The sequence below is a fragment of the Symphalangus syndactylus genome, chromosome 2 (assembly GCF_028878055.3).
Source record: "Symphalangus syndactylus isolate Jambi chromosome 2, NHGRI_mSymSyn1-v2.1_pri, whole genome shotgun sequence".
NCBI lineage: Eukaryota > Metazoa > Chordata > Mammalia > Primates > Hylobatidae > Symphalangus > Symphalangus syndactylus.
Genome location: NC_072424.2, coordinates 57,908,589 through 57,927,863, shown reverse-complemented (window position 1 = coordinate 57,927,863; position 19,275 = coordinate 57,908,589). Strand labels below are relative to the sequence as shown.

The window sequence follows — 19,275 nt, the reverse complement described above, 5'->3', positions numbered from 1 at the left end:
CAACAAACTCAATTCATCATTAGTTAAAAGTTACACAATTGATCTATCACCTTCATATTCCAAAAATGTATACATATGCCTGGTAAGAAGGTAAATTTATTTTCTGGATATGAAATACAGAAGAACTTTTAAAGGGAGAAAATATTTTAGAAAGGAGAACTCACTATGCATAAATAAATTTAGAACATAGCTATCATTCAATAAATGTTAATTAAATCCAGATATTTAATTTGAGGTATAAAAATATCAAAGGGACCATGTGTCTTATTTTATTTCCAGCTTTAGATGACCGATTTCCTACAATCTTTTTTTTTTTTTTTTTTTTTTTTGAGACGGAGTCTCGCTCTGTCACCCAGGCTGGAGTGCAGTGGCGCAATCTCGGCTCACTGCAAGCTCCACCTCCCGGGTTCGCGCCATTCTCCTGCCTCAGCCTCTCCGAGTAGCTGGGACTACAGGTGCCCGCCACCGCGCCCGGCTAAATTTTTTGTATTTTTAGTAGAGACGGGGTTTCACCGTGGTCTCGATCTCCTGACCTCGTGATCCGCCCGCCTCGGCCTCCCAAAGTGCTGGGATTACAAGCGTGAGCCACCGCGCCTGGCCCCTACAATCTTATAATTAAAAGTTTATAGAGAATTTGTTCATTTGTTTGTTTTTATTTTAGTTTTCTACAGATGAATTGTTTCAGAAAATGCCAAACCTGAATTTCAGTCTCAAATCCTCTACCATCTTTTTCACCTGATACAACTTATTTACATTTGTCCTGTCTCCTCAAGTGTAAGGTGGAAATATGCTTAATTCAGAATGTTGAGATATCAAATGACAAGTGCCTTCAAATATGGTCCACAGTAGGAACTCACAAACATTCTATCTTTTTCTTATTGCTTTCCTTGACTAACCTATCAGGCAGGTGATCCTATGACACAGGGAGCAAAAATCTGTCCATGTCTTCAAAAACCATTATCAATGTTCCATTGTCAATGAAATCTGAGTTCTCTATATATGCTTATCTTCTTAGCCAGTTTATCTTATCTTTTGATGGCAGGAGTTGTTTTCTAGATGTTACTTGTATTATTATAGTATGTGGTCCAATATTCATTTACTAAACCAAGCTGTTTTTATCTCTGAATTTTCGGTAATACTGATAAAAACTTCCCTTGCTTGAACTTCCAGAAAATTCCAAGTCTGTTAGAAAGCCATACAAAATTAAATTCTACTTTTGAAAACAAGCCTTCAGACTAACTGAATTGTAATTATTTGTATATATTTCCTGGTCTTTTATCTTCAATTAACACTTGTTATAAAATGAACTTTCATTAGACAACTGACATTAGACAAGCTTCACTAAAAACATCATTAATTTTGATTTTATTTCTTAAATAAAAACCCTGTGGATAATTAAAACCCTTGTGTATCATTTAGAAAAAGCTCTAATACCATAGATTGTTTGAATACTCATAAAATATATAAAGAAAAGATGGCATATTTCAAAATCTTGAAAACATTGTCTTTATTAATTTATTTGCATATCATTTTAATCTTATTTAAATTATATTTTTATTTAAAAAAAATCACTTTGGCTGGGCGCGGTGGCTCACCCTTGTAATCCCAGAACTTTGGGAGGCCGAGGCGGGCGGATCACGAGGTCAGGAGATCGAGACCACGGTGAAACCCCGTCTCTACTAAAAATACAAAAAAAATTAGCCGGGCATGGTGGCGGGCGCCTGTAGTCCCAGCTACTCGGAGAGGCTGAGGCAGGAGAATGGCGTGAACCCGGGAGGCGGAGCTTGCAGTGAGCCGAGATTGCGCCACCGCACTCCAGCCTGGGTGACAGAGCGAGACTCCGTCTCAAAAAAAAAAAAAAAAAAAAAAAAAAATGACTTCAAGTCTTCCGATGTTAGTATTTGTTTGTTTATTTTTAAATACTTATTGAACCCTTCCAATGTGACAAGTGTGGTTTTTAATCCTGGAAATACATTTGTGAATAAATACAAATATTTCTGTACTCATGTAGAATTGGATATTTTTTTCTTATTTTCATAGTGACAATTTGTTCTAACTTATTAAAACATACATGCATGTTACAAAATATTAATGGAGAAAGCATGTCAAATGCTACTAAATGTAAATTTTCTGTTACAGCTTCGTTACACCTAAATACAAAGCCAATGTTTCCAACGATTATGTAACCTTATATAACTCCATCATATTCAATTAACTATGAATTATACCCTAATCTATGACTTATGTGGCTAGAATATTATGAAAAAACATTTAGGTATTATTCCTAGAATTAATAGATTTTTGTATTGGTTACTTGATAAAATTCTTGCTGTATCAACTAAGTGGATTGGATTGATTATACATAATAAACCAGAGAAGGTCTCCATATGGAAGGAGGATACTCAGAAAGGTTCAAAGATAGGGGAGAATACTATTTTCTAGGAAAATTAAACATTGTGTCATTTCATTACAGGAACATATTTTTCTGAAGGTGTTGATTAAATTATACAAACAGGCCATCAGGTTAAAAAGAATTACAATCTGAATACTACCTTTGGAATTTTTCTATCATTCTTTAGGTGATTACTACAAACAGACTTGCATGAAACTTTTTAAGCTCAGTGTTCTTTCCCTTTTGATTTTCCCCAGTAAATAATAATATTTCACTGTCTAAAGACTTCAGACTAAATACACTTAATTGAATAAGTAAGAGCCTTTTAATCCTTTAAACTGTAATTTATTAATTAGGTAATATGCTAGGAATTGAGTTTTCTTAGATCTCAGTTGTGACTTCTTAGTTATCATACCTTGTAATTCATTTTATATTTTATACGAAAGGTATCATACCTTATAATTCATTTTATATTTTATACGAAAGGATTCTCTTATCTACGTATCACTCAGATACATCAAGGGAGTGGCTCTATGTCTTGTGAGCTTAACAGAAATAACTACCATGTTCCATAAACATGAACATTTGTTCAGACTATTATAATCCATGCTCAGTTGTTTTTATTTATTCTGAATTAACTAAAAATACAAGTTCCTCAATCTCATCTAATTCTTTTTTGTTTTCAACAAACATGTTTTCAGCATCTCTTTTATATCTGGACCAGGGGATACAGGGAAAGTCCCTGCCCTCATGGAACTTTGTTCTCAAGGAAAGATCTAACAATCAAAATAATAAATGAGATAATTACAAATTAAGGTAATGAATGAGAAGAAAATTTTTAAATAAAGATGACATAGTGAAGTAATTTGGGGTTATTTCATTGTAAAGAGTTCCCTTTTAAGAGAAAAAAAATCTTAGTCGAGACCTGAATAGAAGGAAACGACCATGTGCAGATCTGAGGAAAGGATTTTTCTGTAGAAGAAACATGACGAACAAAATCTCCAAAGGAAAATAGTGTAGGATGTTTGAGAAATAAGCAGCAGCTCATGAAGCTGCATGATTAAAGAGATAACGTTTCGATATAATGTTGAGAGACAAGCCAGAGATAAAGCAGATTACAAGAGGTCTTGAGAATTAGGTTAAGTTTTGATTTTATTCTAACAAAAATGAGAGGGCATTCAATTATTTTAAGTGGAGAGTTATAAGATCTTTTTTTTTTTCTTTTTTCTGTAAGACAAGTCTGTAAAGAATTTATTGGAGAAAGGTAAGACTAGAAGTAAGGAGGTTGACTGAGAATATCACTGCAGTCATACAAAAAAGAGATGGCTATTATTTCAACTGAATGATTAACAGTGGAGAAGAAAAGACATTTAAGATGGTCTTTTAAGTCAGAACTGAAAGGATCAGGCACTAAATAGGAGGGTGAGAGTAAGAAAACAATCAATCATAGTTTCCATGTTGTTTTCTTAGATCACTGGATGGATAATGGTTTCTTTACACAAGATGAATAGGAACATATAACACTGAAATTCCACTCTTAGGTGTACACCAAAGAGAATTGAAAGCACGCATAAACCCCAAATCTTACACAGAAATATTCATAAAAATGCTATTCATAACAGCTGAAAATGTGCATATTAGAAAGTGATTGTGAATACTCAAAAGTCACAGGCTTAGAAATTACATGAGAAGAAGAAGTTTACAACTTAGGGTGATCCTTGATACAGAGTCAGCTTACAACAATTAAAAAACTAATAATAAACAAAAACAATTACCCCCCTACTCCCCACCCCCCCAAAAAAAAACCCAAAAAGCTGGGAAGTGGGAGAATCTGATTTGCAGATTTACCACATTATAAGATTCAAATATCCACTTTTCAACAAACATCACAAGGCATAGTGAAAGCAGGAAACAGGAAAAGATGGCCCATTGAAATGGAAACAAAAAACAAAATCAACAGAACCTTCCTGAAAATACCTGGTGGCAGATCTACCAGACAACAATTTTAAAATAATTTTCTTAAAGATGCTCAAGAAGCAATAGAGGATGTGGAGAACGTAAATAAAATATATGAACAAAATGGAAATATCAATAAAGAGATAGCCTAAATAGGAACTAAGAGAAATTCTGGAGCTGTAAACTACAATAACAGAAATATAAAATTCACTGGAGGGACTTGAAGGCATATTTGAGCACACCGAAGGAAAAAAATAGTGAATGGAAAGATAAGATAATAGAATTTATGAATTCAGAGAAACAGAAATAAAGTTTGAAGAAAAGTGACCAAAGCCTAAAGGACTTGTGGGATACCATCAAGTGGACCAACATACACACTGTGGAAGTCTCAGAAGAAGATGAAGAGGAAGGGGCACAGAGAATGCTTGAAGAAATAATGGCTTAAAATGTCTTACATTTGACTGAGTAAAGTCAAAAATATGAACATCCAAGAAGCTGGCTTATTTCGCTCAAAATTAAGTTTCTACGATTTTTCTGCTGTTGTGTGAATTACAATTACTGTTATTACACAATTATACAGACATCTAATAAATATGTTTTACATAATATTATTTGCATAACATGCCATTGCATAATATTCAATGTTCCCATTAAGACCCTAATGGATATTTTAAGGAACAGGCCATCATTAAACTTTTTTTCTGCTAGGTTTTCTCACAGTTGCTTCTCAAAAAAAAAAAAAAAAAAAAAATCTTGTTTTGGTCAGAGTGGAAAGTACCTACAGATCTACTTAATATACCTTTTGAAAAGATTAGGAGGGCATGGCGGTATTGGAGTTAAATGTCTCTAACTGACCAGAGGTAACACATGTTTTCTTTTAGGTCTGAAATTAATGCTATGTTTATATAACTTCCTAAATGAAAGACAATACTTTTGGGAGAAAAAAAAAAAGTCATCTCTTGCTCTTAGAGAGGACAACAACAGAGTGAAAGAAATGTTCTGAGCTGATACATCAAGGTAGGTAACTATGTCTGCTCTCTTGGAGTCAATATTTTCTCTAAAGGTCCACACCATACTAAACACAATGCTAAAAACACAATTACTAAAATGCTAGTCAGCTCCTCCCGAACTCTGTACAAATTTTGCAGATGCAGCTTTGATTTGTTTTATTCCTCTTGAGAGAAGGTAGGTTTCAGCAGAGTATTTTTGTAAATAGTAATTTTCCTTAGAAAATTAAATCTCAGCTGTTTAAAGGTTAACCGGGTCTTTCTGTTATGGCTCTAAAGGATAAGCCAACCAAGGATTGACAACAAAGAATATGAAAGAGAAGGCAACCATTCATTTGCCAATGAAAAGAGCAGAAGGCTGAGAGGTGATTATAAAAGTCTTTATCCAGAAATAGATAGATAACTCTGGACAAAAGTAGCAAATAAAGGGAATAGATATATTAAAGATGGAGAATCTTGTTTTTACTGTCCTCTGAAGTTATGGTGGTAGCAAATTCAAATTTATATAGTAGCCAGATAAATAGCCTAAATAAGTACAGTTGACAACTCATGTGAAAGGCAGAGTATATGTCCCACCTCAAGTAGGTAATGACTCCTCATAGCCAGCCTGTTGTTACCAAAGTGAAATGTATGCCCAATGTTTACAGGTCTTCTACATTGTAATACGAAGCAAAAATTAAGGGTATTATGTAATGATCTAACTTAGAAATATTATCTCATCTTTATAAATTATCTTGCCCAACAAAACAGATCCAGACTATATTCAGCCTGTGGGCCACATTTAGCAAGCTGCCTAATAATTAAATGTTGAAAACCAATGGTGCGATAAGTCAAAACTATCTTCTGATGATAGAAAATCTGACTGGCTGGCGATTTCTTGTTGAGGACATAGGATCCAGCCCAAAGTTTCTGACCACAACACATGGAAGTGGAGGTCAAGGTGCAGAAGGAGGAGACCATCTCTTATAGCCCCTCTGCTTCCAGGGAGTGGTAGTTGACTCCCCTGTGCTTAGAGATGAGAAAATGTAAATCACTATCTCACCTTTCCTTAATCCTCACCCACTTTAAAGCCTCAATTGAAATCTAGAGTTCCAGCATCATCAAAATTATGATAGTGAGAGTAAACACAGGAAAGCTAGATTATCTTAGAATCTCAAAGGAACATAAACAGCATGAAGTCAGGAAGTCTAACGTGTTCTTTGCACTTCCCCCAGTACCTAGACAAGTTGGCACGTTGTAGGAGCTCCATAAATGGACCAGGAAGGATAACAGAAACTTCAGTCACACTTAGTAAAGTGTGACTTGATCAATATGCTCACATGATTAAATTTGTTTCAGCCAGATAACAGTGGGAACTGTTACGAAAAAGACTAAGAAACAAAATGCTAAAGAGACTAAAACAAGGTAAGATCTGAAAGGAAAATAACAAAAAACTAAAATAGAGCATTGTATTAGTCTGTTTTTACACTGCTGATAAAGACACATCTGAGAATGAATGGGCAATTCACAAAGGGAAGAGGTTTATAGGACTTACTGTTCCACATGGCTGGGGAGGCATTACAATTATGGCAGAAGGTGAAAGGCACATCTCACGTGGATGGCAGCAAGCAAAGAGCTTGTGCAGGGAAACTCCCATTTTTAAAACCATCAGATCTTGTGAGAGTTATTTACTATCATGAGAACTGCATGGGAAAGACCCATTCCCATGAATCAATTACCTCTCACCAGGTCCCTCCCACAACATACGGGAATTCAAGAAGAGATTTGGGAGGGGACACAGCCAAATCATATCAAGCAGTGAGATTAACTTTCCACTACAACACCAGAGGAAAGAATCCTTTCAAACATGGGAGACACTTTTATGTGAAATCTAAAAAGTTGATCCCATAAAAACAGAGAGTTAAAAGGCAGTTGCCAGAGGCTGGAGGAAGGAGCAAGGTGGAGAAAGGGGTGATATTGATCAAAGGGTACAAATTTTTAATTAGAATAGAGGAATATGTTTTAGTGACTTATCGCATTGTATGGGTACCATAGTTAATAATAATGTATTGCATATATCAAAATTTCCTAAAAATAGATTTTTAACATTCTCATTACAAAAAAAATTATCAGTTAGTGAGATGGATATGTTCATTAGCTTGACTGAATCTTTCAACAATGTATACATAAATAAAAAACATCATATTGTGTCTCATGAATGAAAGAAAATTTATTCATATACAATTACTATGTGTCAATTAAAAATAAATACATAAATTTTACAAATGAAAAAATAAATGTGGCACATTTTTTTTCTTTTTGCAATAGAAATATTAGGGCCAAGATTTCAAATTGCAAATGTCTCCAAAGCTCTTTGCTTTCTAATGGATTATATTTCTATTTATTTTTCCCATTAAAAGCCACAATTAAATGCCCTGGTAGTACTTCAAAACTTTGATTTTTAAGTATCTTTAAGATTTCTTTATATTTGACCAGTTTGTATGGTCTTTATATTTGACCAGTTGACATTTCAGTTGAATAATGACAGTGCAGGAAGGCACTTTGTTACAGATAAAAATCATTGACTTTCGGAGATGCCATCAATAGTCATTTAGACTAGAATATTTCAGTCTCAAAAGTAAAGATATTTTCTCCTTTATGGCAGCACATTGCATTTTATATGGTGGTTAAGATTTATAGATTCATTCTCTAGTTTCCATAGGTGAAGTAATTTCAGACTCACGTAACCAAAAGAGGTAGAATTTCATTGTATCAAATTCTCTTTCCTTCCCTTTCTACTCAATTAGTGAAAATCTGTTTTTCAAACCGTAATGTCTCAGATACTGACAGTAAGGATTTCCATACTTTAAAAAGTATGCAGTATGCTCCATAACTGGGCTTTGGGCACCTTCACTGGATTCCTGTTTCGATTTTTAAACTCACTATTTTAGTTTGGATTCTGTTGAAATCAGAACTTAAAATGGAGGCTTGTGTGCAGTAATGCATTTGGTAGATGATTTTAGGAAGCAAAATTGAGGGGCTCGGGACACGAAATCAGAGAATATGAAAAATCAGTAGAAGAAATATTATGGTTACTATTTGGGTAATGACTAAATAATTACATAATGACCTGTAGAAAGTTAATAACATATAATCAGGATTATCCATAAGTAAAGCTGGTGTTTATAAATTACCTGAATATTTATAAATTATAAAGCTGAATATTTATAAATTACCTGAATATTATAAATTACCTTCCATCCCTAGTTGTTTGAAGGGTGTCTTAGGAGCACTGACTTCTTGTATTTTGAGCCTGAACATGCCTGTATGCTAAGGTAGTTCACGTCGCATATGAAAAGATCCTCAAGGGGAGCAAAGACTTGATATAAGGAACTGCCATGATGAGGCAAGCTGAGAGATCACTCAGTACTGCTCACCCAAAATGCAACTGAAATCAGAGGCTGACCTAGAAAGAGGATGTAGCCTGGAGCACCAGAGTCATTTGCTGTGTTTACTGCAGGAAGTATCAAGGCCTGCTTTCTAGAAATACACCTGTAGGTCTGCCGCCCTCCATGTACTCTCTGATCTTCCCCATTCAATTGACCCCAATCTTCCAAGAAGCCAGTTGTGTATATTTTGCTTGGAATCTGCTTTGTACACTCAACTCTTACCTCAATTTGCACGTGTGTGTGTGTGTGTGTGTGCGTGTGTGTGCACTGAGGAAGCTGGAGAATTAAAATGTTCATGCTTTGGGACAAAGGTCTTAGGTGTGTTCTTCATAATCACTTTGCCAGAAAGCCCTGCACTTGGGGAATTATTGAGCTTTTGTGATTACATATGACAATTAATCTTGTATTTTGAGTTCTCGCTTATGGTTAGAACTTCAGTTGGGCGCTCCAGGCTATACCCTCTTCCTTTTCCAGCCTCTGATCTCAGTTGCATTTGAAATGATCAGTTCTGAGTGGTCTCAACTCACCTCATAGTGAAAGTTCCCTATGTAAAGCACTCACTGAGTCTTTGCTCCCTCTCCAGGGTCTTTTTCCATACATAGGAGCCATCCATGTATAGAAACAAACTATGAACAACTGAAGAAGAAGAAACACTGAACAACTAGGAAAAACAACCACATCAGAGCCTAACACATTAAATCATCCAATAACTATAATTTTTGGTACCATTGTTCTTTAATTAGATCAGTCTAATTAAAATGTTCTTACATAATTTGTTCTGTAATGCTAAAAGTATACTTTAATGTTCTATCTATTATATATAATTTATCTGAGGCCAATTACTCTAAAATATGTGATGCCCTAGAAAACTAAATATAGGTGGATAATGACCTATAAATATATGATAATTGATGTGTTTTTAATAGACTTGACTTAGTCTCAAATCATTATTTTTATTATTTTGTAGAGTATAAAAAATTAACTGTTTCAAGATTATTATGTATTGTATAAAGCATCACCAATGATAAAGTCACTTGTCTTAATTTGCTATTGGTTTCAATTTAGAAAGATTTATTATGAGTTAGTAATATAAAAAGTCTAAATTTTGTGTTTTACTTTACCTCTAGATTTATTATAAAGAACAATTTTACTTTGTAATATTACATCAAATTATATTCTCTCTGAATTTAAAATTAATGGCATATACTCACATATATAGTATTTTAATTTAGAATGAACCTGATTCTCAGGGTTGTAAAAAATTCCCTAGATTGTTTGCCAGTTTCAAAAAGTCAGCATTTTAAAAGTCAGAATTTTATTCCTTATTGGTTACTAATTTTTAAAATGTTTTTTATTGACAATATGAGAAGAAAATTAAGAGAGAAAACACTTCATGAAAAACTATAATCACCAAGCAGTTATATGTGTTAACATTCAAAAAGTTTAAATTGTATACAATTAAAAAATTAACTTACTTGAAATGAAATATGATTTTATTTTAAAAATTTTTGTGTGCCTTTAATGTCCAAGGCACTCTTGTAGGTGCTGAGATAAAATAATGAACAAAAGAGAAAAATTCCTGTCTTCAAGGAGATTTAATTCAAGTAGTAAGAGAGAAAATAAACAGTTAAGTGATAGACTTATTAGGAAGTGCTAATTGCTAGGAAGGGAATAAAAGGTAATTGAATAGAGTGACATAGTGTTATTTTTATATAACGTGAGTATGCTTGTAAGAGAAACTTCTATACAAAGCCTGATAAAATACAGAAAAGCATGCTATCTGAGGGAAGTGATACACATCCAGATAGAATAGCAGAGGTCAACTGTGGAATTGAGGGAGAAATTAGATTAGAGAGGTAGCTAGGGACCATATTATATAGGATTTAGCAGACTAATGTAAGGAGTATGTGCTTTGTTCAAGTATTATGGAAAGCTATGGAAGATTTTGAACATGGGAGTGAAGTGATAACGCTTTAATTTTAAAAACGATCACTCTGGGTGCTAGATAGTAAATATATTTTAACATGAGAAGAGGGAAGATGGAGACAAATTAAGATGTCCTATTTCAGGCAAGAGATGATGGTGGCTTAGACTAGCATCATTGCAATATAGGTTGTGAAAGTGGTTGAATTAAAATGTATTTTGAAGATGCAGCCAATGGGATTTGCTGATGGACTGCATGGAGATGTGTGAGGAAACAGTTAAGAATAACTCCACAATTCTGGCCTGAGAAACTGGGTAATAATGATGCCATCCACTGAGGTGGACAACGCTAGGCAGAACACAGTTGGAATAAATCGTCAGTACTAATCAGTCTGAGGTATTATATGGATACCTGAATGAACATGTTAGTAGTTACTTGGGTATATGAGTTGAGAGTTCAGGAGAGACACAAAGATTCATAGAACATATTTGGGAATTATTAGTATATTTATGGTATTTTCTAAATGGTTGAAATTCCTCAATCAGTGAGTAGATCTAAAAATAGAAATAATGATGATCTAAACAATTATGGGATCCACTAATAGAGAAAACAATGATGAAATTGATAATTGTGGAAACATGGAGTGCAAGTTTACAAGGTATTTTACATAAACAAAATAGGTAAAATGCTACTGATAATATGACCACAATGTGGAAAGAAAATTTGCCTTTGAATATGGCAATGGAGAATAATTAGTGACCTCCAACAAGAAGAATATCATTTTAATCTTGGGATTAAAGCATGATTGGAAGTGGGATTGAAAGAGAATGGGTAGTGAGGAAATGGATATTCAATATAGACAGCAGGTTTCATAATTCTTTTTTTTAAACAAATCGAGTAGTAGTTTAACACTTTTTACACACTGTAAAAAGGAAAGATTCAAAAATGAAATGAGAAAGAGGTAAATATTTATTCATATGCTGATAGTAAGTGATACAGTATGGAGAAAATAATTTACGCTGGAGAAAACAAATGCAGGATACATGTTCCTTAACAATAAATGAGGCTGGGCTCAGTGGCTCACGCTGGTAATCCCAGCACTTTGATAGGCTGAGGCGGGCAGATGACTTGAGGTCAGGAGTTCGAGAACAGCCTTGCCAACATGGTGAAACCCCATCTTTACTAAAAATACAAAAATTAGCTAGGTATGGTGGTGAGCACCTGTAATCCCAGCTACTTGGGAGGCTGAGGCAGGAGAATTGCTTGAGGCGGAAGTTGCAGTGAGCAGAGATTGCACCACTGCACTCCAGCCTAGGCGACAAGAGCGAGACTCCATCGGAAAAAAGAAAAAATGATAATAATAACGGAGAGAATCCATACAGCAGTAGGGCAGTAGGGTTGACAATAGACAGGAATGTGGAAAAACAGAAAATGTAGTCTATGAATGCAGATGCATATAGTTTGGTAGTTCTTAGTGAGAAGATAAAGAAGTTTTCTTCTGATGGCTTTTATTTTCTCAGGGATATAAGAAACAAAGATAATTGAAACTTCAATAGAGAAAGGATTGATAATGGTGTAAAAAGATAAAGCTAGAATAGTAGGCTAGGATACTCGGAAATTCAATTGATTCAGAAGAAGTAGGATTGTCAGGCAGCAAAAAGGGCTTTCTTGAGATTTGTGGTCAAGAAATCAAGGTAAGAACATTCATTCTCATTCTCTCTCTCTCTCTGTCTCCCTCCCCCCACTCATCATTTTTCTCTCTGTGTGTTTGCGTGTGTGTGTTTCTTTAAGCACATGCATTTTTTTTTCTGACAAGTAAGAGTGATTTTAATAATGAGTCCTATAACATAGGCTGGGAACATGGGAAATAAGGATTTTTTTTTTTTTTAACAAGAGTCAAAATTGGCAGTCTGAAAATAGCATTGATGAGCAATTCTTGGAAGACTTGTGTTTTCCTACTCACCTCTTCAGCTAATGTCATGCCAGCCCCTTGGTCATTGCTCTGTGCTTCTTTCCTGCTGCAACTTCTATCCTCCTGGTGCTTTATTTTGCCCTGTGCTAGAAACTGCATTGATATTTTACTCTCTCAAATTCCACTAACACGCATTTGTTTTGCATTATAGACTTTCACTAAGCGTTTGAAGAAATAATTTAGAGCACGGTAGAAAAAATAAGTTGAATTTTATGTGTTGTCCTTTTAGCAATTTGATGGCTTCTTTGAACAGAACTGTCTAACTGGCCCTTGGGTTCTGGCTCACCAAATCTTGTCAAATCTGTTTTCTCACTGTGTATGTCCTCACCGCTATCTCCACCTGTCATTTCCTATGAAAGGGAAAAGACCCACCAATAATGACATTTCAGCTTTCTAAAATACAATAGCTGGCTTTGATGCTCACTCACAAATAGTATCAAAATCACCAGTCAGGCATTCCCATTCATTCAGATTTTTCAATGAGCATTTTGGTGGTTTTCTCTTAGACATTAACTGATATTCAAGGATTTTCTCATATTAAAAGGATATCTCTAAATAAATAGATACATAAACAAGAAAATAGCACATACATGCAGAAAAAAAAGAAATTTTGAAACATTGAGGCAAGGCAGGAAAAAAAACATACAAAAAGCTTTATAAATATTATTTCAGAGAAAACATAAGATATTTTGTTCGTGAACATTGCACAATGCACTACACATATTAGGTAAGATAGACAGTTTTGGGGAACTGAAATGAAAGCTAAATATACAACGTAATAAAGGCATTGGAAAAGAAGATGTAAGTAAATCTTTCCTCAAATGAGCAAAAATAAAAATAAAATTAGAGAGGAATATTGATATGGTTACAATATTATTAACAATGACTTCTGACTAATAACATTTTTGATATAACTATGTGGGGAGGAAAGAGTAAGAAAACATATTTGGTTAGAGGGATGGTGATAAGCAAGCTAAGTTTTAATTATTCATAGAAACAATTAGATATGTGAAACACAGCAGAGAAAAATTCAAGAAATGGTAGCATAATTGTGCTATTTAGAAATACAGAGGTAAATATCAGAAGTATCAAGAGTGTTGAAAGAAGTTGCTTCTGGAAGCAGATCTGCTGTGTTTTATGTTATTCTCCCACCTCCTGCTTTATACAGGCAAATCATACCTTTTCCAGAGCTGTCGCTGGTATAACACCTCTTTCTTCCTAGTGTCATTATAGAATTAGTTACCTGATTCTGTAACTGTTAAGTGTAGTCATTGCTAAGCACAGGGCCCTCATTATGCATAGGCGGAAAAAGCAAAGCATTTTGAGGAATCTGTGAATCTATCGCTTCTCGGCCTTTTGGCTAAGATCAAGTGTGGAATCTGTGAATCTATAAGTCCTTTAAAACCAGATTAGCCTTTGTACATTGTATGTTTTTTTCCTAATACCTCAAGACTACAAGACTGCTAACTATAGCTAAAATTCTGAGGTGCTTCTCCTATTTAATTTATGATATGATGATGCTTTTTTATATAATTGTATATACATGCTATGAAGATTCTAATGTCCCATAGACATATCAATGCTGCTTTTTTGCTTTACTCTCTTCTTCTAATTATTCAATTACATAAAAACATAAATATCAGTTAGTAAGGAACTATTTCATCTTTATATGTAATTAAGTGTAATTTTGGTTCTTGATCTCTCTCTACATCCATCTGCCTCTCCCTCTCTATACACATTTGTATATCTGTGTTTGTACCAATATATTATGGGTATCTTGAACCCAAACCTAACCAAATTTTTCCATAGCTTTCCCTTAATGTTCCATTTAAATTCACTTCCCTAACTCCTTACCTTCATCCTGGTCCCCATAATCATTTGTTTTTAATTTCTTTTTACAATTTCTCCTGTGGAAAGTTAATACCATATAAGGCAATTAAGCTATTATATCTCATATATGTCTATATATACATATTTATATATATTTATTTATAGGTTTGTGTGTATATTTTACACACATACTTATGTATAAGAGATTATATATATACACACACACACATATATTTGTATACACACACTCTAGTATGTATATTATACTGGCCTTATTTTATATATTATGTGTGTGTGTATAATATATAAAATAAGGCCAGTATAATACATATATATATATATATATGAGATGGAGGTAAATGTGAATAAATAATTTTTTATGGTCATAGTTTTCTGTCAGAACTTTGAGAGTTAAATTATCCAACCCTTCTAGGAAAAGGTATTGCCAGTCTCTGACACACTTGGCCTGAATTGATGCCTGAATCAATTCAGAATTTACTACATCTATTGAGACACTTTGTGCATCCTGATTACCACATAGCAAGTTCACCTTATGTCTCATGCTAGTGCATTAATCCAGGTGCAAAAACTACTCCCTAGCAATTGTATGTGAGCTGGGTTTTTGTACCCTTATCATAATTTTTTCTGAAATTGAAAAGAAAGCTCATTTCTTTCAATATGAGAAGCCTAAAATAGAGTTAACTGAAAGTTATACACATGAGGACAAGGTATTGATTGTAGTGGCAGGAGACTAAGTGCTGAATGATGTTGTATAACAGATTCACTGTGCCAAGTCTAAACGTCTGGAATATCATCTTTGGGAAAATTCAACTTCTTATTTTAGCCACCGAATTTTAATATTTTAGCATTTCTTTGTTGGCAAAGGTAATCTTATCTGGATGCACATATTCAGTTATACATTTTTTTCATATCCTTTATAAATATCTCTGATTACCTTACGTATTTAGTTGGATTTTGTTCAATATCTCTCTTTACCGGAACGTAAGCTCCTTTAGTGTAGGGAACCTTCTCTGTTATGTTCACCAGACTTTACTGAGGGTTTTCAACAAGGCTTGGGACATAAGAGGCACATACACATTTGTGACATTAGCAAATAGAAAATGCAATTGCATTCTGCATCCATTAGTGGTTATAACTCAATAAAATAAGATATTGGCTATTAAAATTTGCATCTGGATAGTAAATCTAGGATATAAATCTTCAATAGTAAACTCTGTAAGTTTTATTCCTTCTTTGCAATTGTTCCTCTTGCCATTTAAGCTGATATAAGGGCTTACTTAAATAAACATTGTTTTAAGAAAAGCTAAGGACAGTCTATAATGTAAGTTAATTAAAAGTACTATTAATGTTTGTAATTCAATGATATAAGCATCATTTTTCAAAGTGCAATTTCAATGTGTAAGATCCAGCTTTTGATAAAAGAGAAATGGATTTGTGAGCTCTAAGTGACAAAGGCAATTTTATAATGAGGTTTTGGATTTGAAATGAGGATGAGACAGCTTGGACATAGTGAACAAAGCCCATGGAAGAGACCATGGACATCAAGAGTCTATACCAGTACACAGTACCCAAATACCAGGGACAATGTCTTTCTCCACTGCGTCCAGATTACACAGAGCAAAAGAGTGACAGATCTCTGAATAAAAAAGATACTCAACTCCAAAACTGGTATAACTGAATTCTGTTTTGAAAAAGTCACACATTGACTTGGCACATTGACATTTTCTTCTGTTAGATGAAATTAGACCCATACATTATATAGAATCCATTATGACAGAAATAACATATATTTTTGCACATTTGAGTTGTGAAATTGAATTTTAAATCTTGTCACATAAGGGAAAATGGTTGAGCACAATTCAGCTGCCTGTTTAATGTAGCTCCTGCCTACATTAACAGAAAAAGGAAATGGTAAATGCTATGTTAATAATGGTGCTGTCCTTGACAAAGAGAAGTGATTATTAATCTAAAGCTAAATATAATTAAATATAATCAAATACCAAATATTTTCCTAAATGTTTATGTCTATAGACAAAGTTATCAATCAAACAAAAAATAAACACTAAACTCTTTGTGTTTCAATTATTACAGATGCATAATATGTAATTTAAAATTTGAAGTTGCTTTTGCATCTTTTATTTCCCATTCAATTAATTATCTTTATATTTTATTTTAATATATTTTGTTAAACTAGGAACTCAGCTAACGAATTGTATCAGAGTAGAAAACTTTGATGGAGAGAAGAGATAAAATGGTGAGCAAGTAGAGTTTGGGAGTCTCCTCAGATGGACTGATAATTAAATCAGAATTTCACAAAACTATAGTAAGTTTAGTGCATAAAATGGGTGATATAGAAGAAAATAACAGCAGCCAAGATTCTAAGAAAAGATTCCCATAGAAAGTTGCATCTGAGTTATGGTATGAGGATCAGTACTTCCAATAGGATAAATGTAATATTTTAGGCAGCAGAAACAATATGATAATAATATCTTTACAATAACCAAAAATGTACAATTGATCAATTGTCCATATTTTACCAAACTATGCTTCTTTATACATGTACTCAAAGCAGATTGTTTTACTTCTTATGTAGATTGGGCATTTGGCAAAAAATGTATTCAGAAGACAGCTTAGTTATCTCAAGCAGAAAATATTGTAACTGAATATAGTCATATGTTTGCATGTGTATATGAAACATATCCAAGAAAAAATATGCATCGCTTTGAAGCAAACATAATTATATTTTATTATTCTGAACTATCGAATTGTATATGTTTTCTACATGGCATTATTATCAAAGTTATTTCTGAGAAAGGACTTAGGCATTTTAAAAATATTTATACTTTTCTAGTAGATATATAAATATTAATATAGACATAAACACAAATGTAGACATGACTACATGTAATCATATTTAAAGTCCTTAAGCACAAGTTCATAAACTTTTATCTACAGATTAATAATATATAATTGTGTCTAGTTAAGAGGAAACTTCTTGCTAAATGAGTGAATATTTTAGAAAGCAATATAAATTTATTTATATTCATCTTTCCTAAATTTAAATCACTAATAATTAAAACTCAAATTCATAAGCCAATATTCTTTAGGAAAGACAAAGTTAGACAATACTGCAAATCTATTGATAAACTGATTTATATCTTTTGCAAGATAAAATGTAAGCCTTTGATTATATGCCATCACTTGTGTACTTGCTGTTCATTAAATTCAGTCAACTCACTACATGTGTAAATTTGGACTCTATTTGTGATAGCGTTTAATTAAAAATACTCTAGATAAATTAATTATAGAATGGCTTTAAATAGTCAACTTTGTAAATGTTTATCTTTTTCCAATTCTAGATACCACAAGTCTTCATAAGAATAAGAACCATATCAGCCTTGATCATCACAAAACCTCAACAGCTAATAGAATAGAAAGCATAAAATGAAGAAGTATTGAGTTAATCACTGATAGCCTGTGTACATATTATTTAATGTGTTCCTCAAAGAATGCTCTGATTTAGATAATTAAGAATCATAAACTTTCCTGGTCAGAGTCTTGAAAAATTTATATCCTTAATAACTTGGTTAAATACATTCATAGGTGTAGGCAAAGCTAAATTTTTCTGAATAATATATTTGGTTACCAAATTTTAACATATTTAATATTGTATTTAATGTTATTTTATCTTTCCTCTCTATCACTAATACCATTACATTTAAATTTTGTTTTTTTCTGATGGAGCAGACCTAGAGTAGAAATAAAACTGGAATTAGAGAGGGATGTGTATTTTGGTTCTGGCTCTGTCACTACCAGATGTATGATCTTGAAAAACATACAAAAGTATAACATCCTTGTGTTTTACAGTTTAAGATTCTTTAAGTAAAACCTTGCAGTATCATGACTGTCTTGAAATGGAATAACCTAAAAACGAATAGATTTGAACATCTCACAAAACAGTAATGCTTTAGGAGCCTTGAAAAAAAAAGATTTCCAGAGAAGGCTAAGAAAAATAAATGCTATTAAGTGTCTGAGAATAAGAAAAAACTTTATCTGTCCATGTATGAAAGAGAAGGTCAATCTGAATGTCAAAAGAACATGTACAGAAAAACAAATACATGTTAACTTTCTTGAAGGGGAAAACTTCTTTTTGAATGTCCAGTCATGTATCTTTCTTGGTTTGAAACCAAACTGTAACACATATTTCATAATACTTTTTCTATATTCAACTGTGAATTCTGAAAGTGGTACACTTTTAATTTTTTACCTCCCACTGAACCTAAAAATGGACATGTGAGCCAGTTTTGCTCAATGACATATTAGCAGGTTTTGATTGTTATTCTAAAAAGGTTCTCCTTATAGAAAGACTCAATACAGTTAGCACCACTCTTTTCCCTTGACTCAAGTGTAGAAATAATGACTTAAGTCATTGCAGCAGCAATTCTGAATGCATGAGCCTATAATCATGAATTAAAAACTAAGAAAACCATTATCCCATCCTGGTACCGTCAAGTCACTGGACCAACAACCAGTAGCCGTCTACCTACAGAATTCTTATTATGTAAGACAAAATGAACCCTATCTATTAAGGACAACAATTAATTGAGTTTTCTTTTACTTGTAGCTGTACCAATATGCAAACATATATTAAAACATCTTAAATCATGTGCCACCGGTAACATCTTAGATAATATCATTTTAAAACAATGCTAAGTACCATATTTTGAAATGAAATTAGAGAGGTT

The 19,275-nt window shown here is 33.3% G+C and overlaps 1 protein-coding gene and 1 non-coding gene across 2 annotated transcripts in view; one reads left to right on the top strand and one right to left on the bottom strand.

The window, feature by feature from the left end:
- EYS (eyes shut homolog) overlaps positions 1 to 19,275 on the bottom strand; it is a 2,088,383-nt gene that overhangs the window by 1,172,413 nt on the left and 896,695 nt on the right. The window lies entirely within an intron of this gene.
- Positions 14,020 to 14,208, top strand: LOC129478223 (U2 spliceosomal RNA). Its single transcript, XR_008656359.1, has one exon. It is a non-coding gene; the product is annotated as a U2 spliceosomal RNA (small nuclear RNA).